At 45.3% G+C, this 13,472-nt stretch overlaps 1 long non-coding RNA gene across 1 annotated transcript in view; it reads right to left on the reverse strand.

The window, feature by feature from the left end:
* Positions 1–548: 548 nt before the first annotated feature.
* LOC142776974 (uncharacterized) overlaps positions 549–13,472 on the reverse strand; it is a 30,347-nt gene continuing 17,423 nt past the window's right edge. Inside the window, exon 2 of the long non-coding RNA XR_012887886.1 lies at positions 549–768. This is a non-coding gene — a long non-coding RNA (uncharacterized LOC142776974). The remainder of the gene's footprint in view (positions 769–13,472) is intronic.

The raw sequence follows: 13,472 nt of genomic DNA on the forward strand, positions 1-13,472 counted from the left end.
TTTTTCAGTATTTTTTGCCTAAGGCAGGCTTGATGTCGGGAAAGCAATCGTGCTATTACGATTTATAAAGCGTTTTAAAACAGCGGTAGAACTATCCGTCGTCGCACAATGCGAACAGCGTAACGAGTGGGTCGTCAAATGTTCCAACCCATTAATTACAAAAGCCTGTTCTTCTTCACCTATTAAGTGTGGCGCATACCCACTTCAGGCATAATTCCTCATTGTCGTCCGCCACTGCATGAACAATTGGTACAAAATTCCTTGCAACTGTTCAGCGGATACCACGCTTCTCAGAAGAATGGTGGAAAAAAAAAAACATAGCGAATGCCAGCTTACCACCCAAACATTTTTGCTATTAATGTCATAAAGGGTATTAAGCAAGTGCACTTGCAGAAGTTAACCAATTAGTGTTTAGAAAAGGCTCTGAAAGGCCGCTCTTCTGGCTTTCACTGTGACTGCGCTGTGCCTTCCGCGCAGTTCTGGCGCGTTTTTTGTAAGCGCATCCCCATAAAGTCAGAAAATTGGGAAACCAAGAAAAGCACAATCAATGTTGTTGGTCATTTTATTATAGTTCGTATTGTAGATTTCTTTTTGTTGTTGTTATTTTTACTGCAGTGTTCCAATGATTTTCTGAAAGGAAATGAAAGTATATTTGCGAAAAATATCGCCAATCGTTGGAGGTTAGGCGCCGACCACCAGTGTTTATCTCAAAACACAACTTCATTCCAGGCACCGTTTGATCCTCGGAATTCCGTTTTCTCCCGTTCACTGAAAGATTCACACTTTATTATTAAAGAAGGCCGTTCAATATTGCAAATATAATAATTAAAATATATTCTTAATATGCATTTCGCCCCATCAAAACATGAACACTGCGACTGTAGAAGATCGAACACGCACTCCCAAGCTACGCGGAGCCATGCCGTCGACGTTGTTCTTTCTCAGAGGCCAACGCATCTATGCAATCTTCCCGCTCAACGAAAATGGTCATGGGGTATTGGTCAAAATGTACGGCTTGATAATGTTCGTTCGGTGCAGAGATACCCAGCTCAGCGACTTCCTTTAAGGTTGCGCAATGCCATAAACAGATGAATGACCATAGGGTCAAACATTGTCATTCGTGTTATTTTACAGTCGGTTTTTGTACGATTTGTTAAAGAAAGAAATATATCAAGCTGGCATCTGCAGCCAGCTGTTTTAATCACCCTGCTGTATTCGCAAGAGCTCGTATTCACTACACACTATGGGCCTTCCAGTTCAATAAGCACGGAAAGTAACCTTCAGCCCAGTATGGAAACGGCGTCAATATATCCACCAACTGCACGACATGCATACTCCTGTACACACCATCTTCATTTTAGCGGTCAGATTTGGGTGCACGTTAAAGAACCCCAGGTGGTCAAAATTTCTGGAGCCCTCCACTACGGCGTCTCTCATAATCATATGGTGGTTTTGGGACGTTAAACCCCACAAATCAATCAATTCATTTTAGCGGATTATTCACTCGCGCCTGCCTCAGTAGTTATCAGTTCTTTGAACTACGTTGACTTTGAAAGAGGCAAACTTTCATCTTTTTACAATGGCTTTGTCACTTGCGCATCCTCAGTCGCTTTTGCACCAATTAATTGAACGAAAGGCATAATTCATAAAAAATATTTTTTTGAAAGAACCGCGAATGTCAGTGCAGTGCTTTACCGGGAGATAACTTCAAAATATGCGAAAACGACGAGTAAGTGCCCTAGCGACTTCTTCGTTCGCTTCTATATATACGTGGTACTACACGAAAACGAGCCCTCGTGGAGCGCTCATCATCGTGTCGAGTATCTAACGCGAACCGCGATACACATCGGCCGATGCATTTGCGAACGCATTTCTGGCAGCGATGCCAGCAGAGACGGGTGAACGTGGGCCCGCAGACGGCGAGCAATTACTGCGCTCCCCGTATCCTCGGGTGCCCAGTGACAGCCGCAATGAAGACGGCCCCCTGCTGCATGATATGCCAGCCAGCGAATCCGATCTGCCACGCTGCGTCCGATACACACCCGTCTCAGGCGCGGCTGATTCCGCGATCGCTTTGCGTTTTGGCAGCTGTCGCCGATGCAGCCACGGGAAAACCCGCGTCCGTTTAGTGCACGTGCCGCCGAGAAGCCCAGTTCTGAGAGCAGCCACTCGCGTCCCGAGCAAGACGCGACGTTTACCACACATTGAGGGAGCCCGATCAATCGCTAGAGACAGCGGTTCTCTATCCATCTGCGTGACATACATTGCGTGAGCAAATATATATATATATATATATATATATATATATATATATATATATATATATATATATATATATATATATATATATATATATATACGGGAGAAGAAAATACTCCACAAAAACACTCCGGTGCGCGGAATCAAACGTCCCGGCTGTGGCGTCAACCACTGAGCCACGAAGGAGCACCTCCTTGAACGCAAGATGTTTATATCTACCACTAAGCACTGGTGATGCCGATCTCAGGGGAACAATTGTGTTTTCAGAATTTACCAGCAAGATGGTGCAATGAGCGCCCGTCGCCAGATCGTGGCGCCGCGGCGACGCGTGCTTATGCGTTCATATCCCGCGCGTACTTTGCTCCGCGGAGGGGAGGGGAAGAGGCTTACGCGTGCGTGCGCGGCTTAACTTGTGGTGGGGAGAATCGTACGCCTTGCTTTCTCCGGAACGATTCTGTTGTAGTAAGCGGGCGCACAGGGGTCACTGCACTCGCTGCACTGTCTCCGTTTTCGAAAAGACCGCGCTTTTCAGACACAGAGAAGTAACAACTGAGGCACTTATTCGAGTTCTTCTGTGTACCCGTGAGTACGTTTCGTGCGTCATTTGTGCGTGAGCAACGCGGGACACGTTTCGATCTGCTTGTCATTCTTTCTCGTGACACTCCAACTTGTTGCTATCGCATTCATTGTTTTGCTTTTGTGACAATGCTGTCACTTTTTTTCTTAATTTGACGTCGCGCTCACTCCAACTCTGGATACTTGCGTTGTATATTGATAACCACGCGGTTCTATTGAGTAGAATAGGAGAGTATGATGCCCTATAGGGACGCGAGCAGCGATAAGTTGGCGCGCCAAACTATATGAAGTTCGAGGTACGAAAACACGAGCGATATGGACATTGCACAACAAAGGGGGACGAACGTGGTCCACCCCTTTTCGTAAGCGTATCCGCGGCACTTCCGCCTTGCGCACTTTATGGCAAAAAAAACGCGATCTTGTGTTTCAGACACCTTACATATGATGCATCGCCTCCGTCAGGTGAGTGAGTCACGATACACTGGCAGTGACTGGTGGCGCGCAAGGATGAGCTACATGTCGAGCTCACCTGCACGCGATACGCTTCAGTTGGCGTAACGCCTTTCCTGGGGCAAGGAAAGGTTGCGTCGCTGACCCCACTCGTGTTTCGTGCGCACTGAGCCTCGTACGGATGAGTGATCCCTCACTCGGCTGTTGCTCATCCTGCTACGCAACTGACACGTGTGCAGTGGCTTAGTTGTGCGACGCTGCGGCTCTGCTTGGGTGCTATTATTTCTAGGCAGGCGCATCTGCTCGTTCGATTCGATCGGATGACTTCCCCGTGGTCTCGTGCGCTGTGCGGAGAATTAGTCCCGCGATTGCCGCGAGGGTAATTGCGCGTGATGCCATTCACTCGAATGTTCTGCGTGCTCGGCTCGGCCGTGTCCGCCCGATAGCGGCCAAATAAACATTCCAGCTGCGCCGTTCATCTGTGCCGCGGCTCACGGCCGCGCACCTTTGGCGTGCGTTATATATCTCTCGCCTTGCTTGCCTCGCCACGCGCTGCTGAGACGAACCGCGACTCCCAGCTCGCGCACCGTTCCCTGGCACCACGTATTACGCCATACACGCATCTGTGCTGCATGCGCGCGCTTCATGATCAGAAGAGCCTGCTGTCCTTTGCACATGGCGGTGCTTTTGACGGCGCTCCCGTTGTTTTATTAGATTCGCTGTTAGAATCGCGTCTTGTCATAGAAAGCGAGCGCCTTGCGATTTGATAACTGCCATTACGCAGACAGGTAAGAGCATGGCGCGTCTTATTTTTTGTATTTGCTGTGTGAAAAAAGGAAATAAGGCCGAAAGAATGACGGATATAGTATTGCGCAACGCTGCTGACTCTAAATATTGTTCTTGCTATAGCAGTAATTACTCAGATAGTATTCTTCGACTAGAGCCACAGCACCGATTCTTTATACCCTGATGGATTCTTCAGGTGTAGAGTGCCTATGTACCCTTATTTTTTTTCTCTTTCTTTCTGTCCTTCAGTATTTCAACACAAGGCGAAAGCTTAACTATAGACAGCATTCCGTCTGTAATACCAAACCTACAGACACCCATGTCCCGTTCGGCACTTTGTTCTGTTAGCTATGGCGGCGACCACCCTGTATCCCCTTTCGCAAGTAGTTTTAGTGTTCAATGTGTGTGGCAGTTAGCCAACGCTATAGGTGTGACCCCGAAAACGAATGCGAAAAGTCGTGTTACTTCGCAAGTGACATCGTGAATAAAGGAAAAAAAGGTTTTACAATATAACCCTTTTTATAACTTCTTATATAAGCTAACACTCACAGATCTATACTCATTACTACAACAGTCTAGTACCACACCGTGTGAGTGACAAGTAGAATTATAGCCTTAATTTATGGGACTTTACGTTTAAAAATGCTTTTTTTTTTATTCGTAGGATACATCAGCCATCATGTAGGCCTTGCGGAGTCAGGGCATCGGCGAAGCCTATATAAGCATACTATGATATACAGTGGATCCACAGCTACCATAGTCCTCCATTGAGAACGACACATAAGCCCAATAAAGAAGGGTGTGAGGCAGGGAGACACGACCTCTTCAATGCTAGTCCCCGTGTGTTCGCAGGAAGTTCTCACGGCTCTACAATGTGAAGAGTTACGGATAAGCGTTAATATAGGCTGTCTTAGTAACCTAAGATTATCTGCTGATATTGCATGATAATTGACATTGCATTCACTCGAGAGACGAAGAACAGCTCATGAGAACTGGACAGGACACGGAAAGCAGAAAAGTAGGTCTGAAAATTAATATGCACTAACCTAAAATAATACGTAACAGTCTCGGCGGAAAGCAGCATTTTGCGATAAATGGAGAGATGCTGGAATTGTGAAAGAAATACTTAGGACAGGTATAGTAACCGTGGAGCCGAACCACGAGAGTGAAGTGACTAGAAGAATAAGGATGGGGTTGATAACATTCAGCAAGCCTTCTCAAGTCATGCACGGTAATCTGCCACTATCCCTCAAAAGAAATATATATAACAGCTTCATCATTGCCAGTACTTACTTACGGAGCAGAAACCTGGAGGCTTACAAAGAGGGTTCAGTTTGAATTGAGGACGACGCAGCTAGCGATGGAAAGGAAAATGATAGGTGGAGACAAGAAGAGAGCAGAATGGGTCAGGGAACAAACCTGAGTTTAGGATATTATAGTTGAAATAGACATGAGCCGGCCACGTAGCGCGTATAGGCCCGGTACCAGCTGGTCATTAAGGTTAACTGACTGGATTCCAAGAGAAGGCGAACGCGTGAGCGACGGAAAATTTGGTGGGCAGATGGAACTAAGGCGTTTGCACTTACAGCGTAGCGACAGAAACAACAGGACCGAGTTGACGGGCAGAACATGGGAGAGGCCTTTGTCCGGCAGTGGGCGTAGTTAGGCTGATGATGATGACGATGACGTTTGAAAATTAAAACCCTGTAACTAATTTACGCTGCAGCAAAATTTATCGGAGAAATAAAAAAATAAAAAAACATATAAAACTTCTATTTATTTGTTTATTTTTGACATAGAGGGAACCGAGCGTCACACGCGGCTTTGTAATCTATATATTAAAACTATTTTTAAAATTTGCGAGTACGAAATTTGGCCAAATGATAGGCAGTCGGTAATGTCTAGATATCGGGCTAAAGTGTTGCGAAAAGTTTGCGAAGGATCAAAGAATACTTCGACAAGTCTTCAAACTTGGAAGCAGCTGTAAGAGTCAACCAGAACTATAGTTATAGTTGAGCCTGACGCTGAAGAATTTCGCGAACTGTTAACTGAGTTCTTCGTATCACTATCACAGAATAAGTTTTTTTTTCTTTTTGTGAAGTATATACCATAGTTCTCACACTACTGTGCACCCGACTAACATAAAAAAAAACTGTTGCCACACTGCTGCGTTGGCGTTCGTTTGCGCATATTGATACAGGTTAGACAGTTTCCTTCTGTGACACGCAAGTCCTCAACACCAACGTCAGCAGCAGCACCCCTGTTGGTGAGCCAACCGTGCGGCATTTGTTTCGCTGTGATCGCAAGTGAAATCTCCGTGTATAAATGCGTCCTCCACTGCTGTGTAAACGCCCGATATCTGGAAACATAACAGAGCCTGCGCCGCCCACACGCGCGATACCCAACCATTGATATCGAACGGGCATTTCAACGGAAGTTTTCATGAGAACGGCATCGAGTCGATTCCGATCGATAGGCCTTTAACGAAAAATATTCACCGACGCTTTTAAATGTAACGGCCCTCTTTCTTTTTCCCTCACATTGATCAGGTGGTGTCAAAGGAGTTCTGCTGAATTTCGCACCGTATTCTCGCGATAAACAGCCTGCCGGCCACGCCTATCAAAGGGTCTCGCTACGAGGATGCTGTTGAGTGACGAAGTATAATGCGACTTTCAATAAAACGCGTCAGCGGCGATGCGCACGAAGTATGGCATATCACAAAAGCAACATGTTTAATGCAAAATTACACAGAACAGCGTAATAGTAAGTACTGTATAGTTGCAATGCGCTTAGCGCCATCAGCTATACAATATGGTGTATATATAATAGTAGCCCTTTTTATGCCATTGTATTTCTATGTCATTGTATGTATTATTTTTATTTATACCTATTGTATGACTCCTATTATATGTATGTCCTCATGTCTATGACGTGTTGATCGTTATGCTGCCCATGTGTGCAGATTCATCCTCACAATGACCAGAGACATAATTAGAGACATTGTTAATTGCATTTCAGACATTTGCTCTTACGTCATGATGGTGTTGTTTCATGTTTTTTCTTTGTGGTGTTTTTGTATTAGTGTGTGCGTGCGCTTTTTTTTTCGTGTCCTACTGTTTGTAAGTTTATTTGCTTTCTTGACACATGTTTCACTCAAGAGGTAAGGAGTAGCCGGCGCCTTATTTGTGCACCAACATCTTCTACATCATATCAATATGCTTTAGAAGTGCCCGTTGTGTTGCCCTTGTTACGTGAGACAAAGTGAATATACGTAAAATAATGTCGATAAATGAATAGCACATGTTTTGTTTTATGTAATGTTATACGTGAATGTTCATTGGGAATTCTCGATATTGCAGTGTCCGAATATTGCGGCCTACGCTCGGGGTCAAAGTACACCTTTAAAACACGTAGCCAAGGGTGCGAGTCCGCACCTCTTTCTCTTTCCCTGTCAGATGTATATATCGCATGTATAAAAACTCACACACTTTAACACGCCAGCTATGTCTAGTTTTTTTTTTTTTTTGTAAACATGCTTTCTGTTACACCTCAAGTCATCCGGTGCCATAAAATGAAGCAACGTTCAACAATACCTGTAGCCCCCCCCCCCCCCACCCCTTAATCCCCTAAAATAGGGGCCTAAAGTCTGTCCCATTCATTGACTTCATAAAGGGGGGGGGGGGGTGTGATGAAGCTTTGCCCCTGTGGAGGGGAACCTTGAGCACGCTTAGATGATGGCGCGTGCTAACTGTACTGTAAGATATCCCAGCGGAATAGAGTGAAATTGTATAGCTTAACAGAAAACTTGCTCCTGTCCCCTTTTACAAGCACACGAAAAGCAAAAAAAAAAGGAGGGGGCGGGGCGGTGGGGGAGACGAAGGAACGCACAGTGAAGTTGTAGGGCTCTGTCAGCTCGCTGTTGCACAATCTAACTTACGTAGCACCTTCATTGCATTTCAAAAAGCGACGTCCGTCTAAATGGGCTGTCTCGATCGTTGTTGTTACAGGCGCAATTTGCATCGCATCGTGCCGGCCTTGGCCACATCCCGCGAGCACGGTGAAGCCGGGTTGCTTTGAATCGGCCACAGCTGCGGCCCCGAGATCTGCTTTCTCCGCGGGACACATTGCCCCCACCTCATCCCCCACCCCCATTCTTCGTGGGCGTCACTTCATTCCATATGCAAGCGAGCCACGGGGTCGTTTCTCGATGAGCACGCTGTGTGCCAGTGTTTGATCTCCTGTCACACGGGAAACGGCCGCCTCTTCTTCCTCCGCGGAATGAAGGGCGCCTGCGTGTGATAGAATTGCGCTCGTTCGGGCTCCAAACGCGTGACCTTTTGGGCGGCCTGTATATATAGCTTCACACAATAAATCTCGCCGGGAAATTGGCTCCCGCACGCGACGTACGAGCGTATCTCTCCCGAGCTCCACTCGCTGGCGAAATCGACGCGGAACGGCGAAGTCATTCGACTGATGACGACGCTCGTGGCATGAAAGGGCAACTGTATCCCTCTTCTCTGTCTTCAAACGCGAGCTTCTAAAGAGCAAACTATCCGCTTTGATGATAGAAAAAAAAAGAAAGGCATTCCTATAAAGGTAATGCGTGGCAGGAGGGTTTCTCCGGGGCAATGAAACGATAAAAATGTTCAAAGAGTGCCACTTATTTGTAAACAACAATATCCGAAACAAAATTTCTGAGTATAAATAATGAAAACGCGTCGTACATGAACTTTCATAGTACTGTTTCGAGTTACGCTCAGTGCAAACACAGAGCGAGCTGTGTTGGAGGCCTGAGCTTGCGGCTGTTTTATGACGCGAGTGACTTATTTTTGTTGATTACCGCGGCGGAGGTATTCATTACAGCTTTGAGCAGCAAGGTGCGGTGAGAAATGAAAGGTGACGCGAAGGAAAGGGGCTCGAGCCCGCGCAGCCAGTAATAAAGGGCTTAAGTGTTGTGCAGGTTAGGGCGACGAAAAACTTTCTAACAGTAGGCCACTTATCCAGTTGTTGGTCGATAGTGCGTATATATATACATGCAGTGTTTCATGAGGCATTTGAGGCAAAAGTTGTGACTTTCATAACGGCACACCGTACGTCAGACTATACGGCTTCAATTTCCGGCAGCGTATATATAGGCAGAATTTCGTACAAACAACATGCGAAAAAGCAAAAAAAGCAGGTAAAAGCAGGGCATGAGTATGAAAGTGCACGTTCAAGTATACCCCACTTGATTTAAAACTAATTGCAAAATTTTCACTATGTATATTGGAATATTAGCCGAGCATACCTCGTGGCTCGTTGCGCGATATTTAGCGCACTGTCTGCTTCTCGAAATGTTTGTATAACTGTCGCTCTCGCCATCGAGCGTTTTTGTGACTTCGCAATTAGTTTTTTTCATATCTTCACAGTACTATTTATCATTTTTTGGGGGTTTTTATCGCTGTCTTATTTTTAGCGTCAGGCAAGAAAAAGGGAAGTTCTTTTCCTTGTGATCAACTATAATTCACCAACCCTCGACGCGCGCCTACACACACGCTCGCTAGTCCTTGCAGCGAAGAACGTGCCAGTTTCGTATAAAGACCCCCACCTGCGCCCGCTTGTCGGGGGCGTTGTGCAGTGATGGCAGACGTACGGCCTTTCTTCATTTTCACTGTATACATTCAGCACGGACATACTTCGGGACTCCTATGTATAGTTCACGAGTGGCACGGTAAATCTGTACTTGTAGTCACTCGGCATCATCTTTCTTTTCGCGTGCAAGTTGACAGGAAGAAACATTATGCCAGTCCGACATGGTGTTCTAGTGGCTAAGGCACTCGGCTGCTGACCCGCAGGTCGCAGGATCAAATCCCGGCTGCGGCGGCAGCATTTTCGATGGAGGCGAAAATGATGCAGGCCCGTGTGCTCAGATTTGTGTGCACGTTGAAGAACCCCAGGTGTGTGGTCGAAATTTTCGGAGCCCTCCACTACGGCGTCTCTCATAATCCCCCACATATAAATCAACCAACTGAGAGAGTCACGCACAAAACGCGACAATTACTGTGGCACAACGCATGGCTCATGATATCTCCCATGCCAAACTGCAGCACAGCGGTTAGCAGACTACGTGTGACGCGGAATAGGCCACCCGCATTAAGCGAAGTGTAGTTAATATAACGCAGCACGGCTATACTTAGTAATCTCACCATCACTTCAAAGGCGTCAGAGCTCATTTCACAACTTCTCTTTTTTATTTCTTACTACTAACCTAACTCACGTTGATAAGTGTTATCATTTAAGTGATTTTTTTTGTTTGTTTTCTCACGTGTGACTAACACTGTTTACCCCGCATATAACGAACAGCCCTGGAAGTGTTAAGCGCCGTAAACGTAATATACTCCGGCCCGACGGTCACGTATCCATTCTCGCATGTAGTTTCACAAAACAAAAATCAAAGCACAAGTCCTTGAGTTAACGCGACACGAGCGTCTTATCCTCCCTCTTTTCTCTCTCTCTAATTTTTGTGCCAATTTTCTTTTCCCACAGCCAGACAGAGCCATTCCTGATTACTACATCAGCGCCTTGTTTCTTTCTTTGGTCTCTCCCTTATTTTTCTTTGCACTGTTCTAAGAAAATCTAGGCAAGGAAGAAGTCCTTTTTGTCGAGGAAGATGGCGGGAAAGCACACGTCCCTCAGCCGACACGCACACGCCGCTCCCCATATTAAGAGAGAAACGAGGGTTTTCTCGGCGACGCGGCTCCATTTTACAGAAGCCTCGTTCGTTGGTGTCCAGCGGTCGGGAAGCGCACAGAATGAAATCGCTGCCACGCGACGCCGCACGCGCCCGGCGAAGCGACTCGATTTCCAAGGCCGTTGGCCACGTCACGTAATGCATGCGCTCGCGTCTCGGATTTCTCCTTATTTTGAGAAAATTGGGCGGCACAGCGTCGGCGGGTCTCGCCAACCTCCGAGGCAGAAATGGAGCCGCGCGCGCTCAAAAACACGAATCGGCCCGCGCAACCGGAGACGACGAGGGAAGGCGTGCGCAAATTGGCGGAAAACTGGAAAAACACGAGAAAGGGAAAATAACGTAAAACAAGTCTCGGATGATGATCGTGGCCGGCCGCAGGGCCACGCAAGGAAGGCGAAGTTAAACGGCGAGGAGACGGTGTACTGTGATGATTTAGACTGATTTATCAGCGCAAGAAAGAGACAGGACATTTCGAAAGACACACACACACACAGTGATGTGTGTGTGTGTGTGTGTCTTTTTTAATTGTCCTGTCTCTTTTTCGCGGTGGGAAATCAGTCTAAATAATTATGTACCAAATCGCCCAAGCAGCAGTTTTAGCACTGCGATGACAACGCCTGATCTGTGGTACCGGAGAAATCATCACGCGCAGAATAATAGTACAATGTATTGTTTTTCTCGCGATTCAGTCCACTCTGCTGAATTGTGACCTGGCATTAAATTATATGAGCATCTGTATATATCTGGCGAGATCACAGAGCTCTGCCCTTTGTTTGCCCTTCGAAAGAATAATACGCTGAGGAAAGGTCGCGTCATCTTGATTACAAATGGGGTGTTTCCTTGACAGACAGACAGACAGACAGACAGACAGACAGACAGACATATAGATAGATAGATAGATAGATAGATAGATAGATAGATAGATAGATAGATAGATAGATAGATAGATAGATAGATAGATAGATAGATAGATAGATAGATAGATAGATAGATAGATAGATAGATAGATAGATAGATAGATAGATAGATAGATAGATAGATAGATAGATAGATAGATAGATAGATAGATAGATAGATAGATAGATAGATAGATAGATAGATAGATAGATAGATAGATTTAATGAGGTCCGGAGAAACTAGCCGGGAAGAACCCCAGAGGCCTAGGGCTCGCCACCGGCTCGTCCCATGTCGGAAGTGTTTCGTTGATATAACCTTTCTTATCTCGCGTGAAATAAATGGCACACCGCTGACCAATAATACTTCCTAAAGGATGCTTCTCTTGCTCATGCTCACTGCTGAAGTAATCTGCTCTCTGTAGGAAAATGACTTTAAGTATAACTATAACCCGAAGTTCAGCCTCTCCGCGTGACCAGCTATGCAGTGAAGTGGGCTCTCCTCCGCGAAGAAACGAGGCAGCAGCGGCGGCTCCTGACGAACGGACGCCACGCAATCGAGCGAGCGGCTTATCCGCGACGAAACGGTACTTCCGCCCAACCATGGTCGTATTTGCAATGCGAGAATATATATATATATATATATATATATATATATATATATATATATATATATATATATATATATATATATATATATATGTATGTATATATATATATATATATATATATATATATATATATATATGTATATATATGTATATATATATATATATATATATATATATATATATATGTATATATATATGTATATATATATATATATATATATATATATATATATATATATATATATATATATATATATATACACATATACATATATATATATATATATATATATATATATATATATATATATATATATATATATATATATATATATATATATATATATATATATATATATATATATATATATATATATATATATATATATATATATATACACGAGGTCGAGAGGTGCATTGGGGAATGGCCGCTTTTATATTTGCATTTATCCAGCGAGCAGTCACTGTCACTGCTGCGAATGACCGTTCTCTGCGGTGCGCTAGCAAGCGTCAACGCGAAAGGCACCGGAAGCATTCGAGGCTGGATGAAAAAGAATAGAGCGATCGGTCGAAAACAAAGATATACGGTCACCGCAGGACTCGCATCGCTCGTTTTGCTCTCGACTGGAAGGAGCTGTCGCTGCAGAAATGAAACATTCTCGGTGCAGTTGTAGCAGCGGCTGCCAACTTTGCCGCCGCTTTCATTCGGCTGTCGAGATGTGGAACTTCTATGACCCGTCCCTTTAATCTTCATTCATCCATATTCGCGTGGCAGCAGAACTGGCCGGAACATATAGACACTTCGCGACGCTACTGCAGTGCAAACATGAGATTACTCTGAAATATCATCGGGAATTCGAAATTATCGTTGTGGCGTTCCTGTGCTCACGGGCGTGCACACAGGGTGGTGGGGCGGGGAGTTAGGGGGGGGGGCGATTTTCCTGCTATGGTTATTCAAGAGGGTCACCTATAGTCATTCCTATGTATTGCGCAATCGGACCTGCCCCTTCGCTGTCTAATATGCGACGTTTTGCCCAAGCAAACCTTCGATAGTAATGGCAGCCAAGGGCTCCCGACGTTGCAGTCCAAGGACTATTCACTCCCCACCTTTACCACCCGTGAGGACAGAGTTCGAGAGAGAGTCGTTGTGAGCAGCACGTTATGGCT

This window comes from Rhipicephalus microplus, chromosome X, assembly GCF_043290135.1.
Source record: "Rhipicephalus microplus isolate Deutch F79 chromosome X, USDA_Rmic, whole genome shotgun sequence".
Lineage (NCBI taxonomy): Eukaryota > Metazoa > Arthropoda > Arachnida > Ixodida > Ixodidae > Rhipicephalus > Rhipicephalus microplus.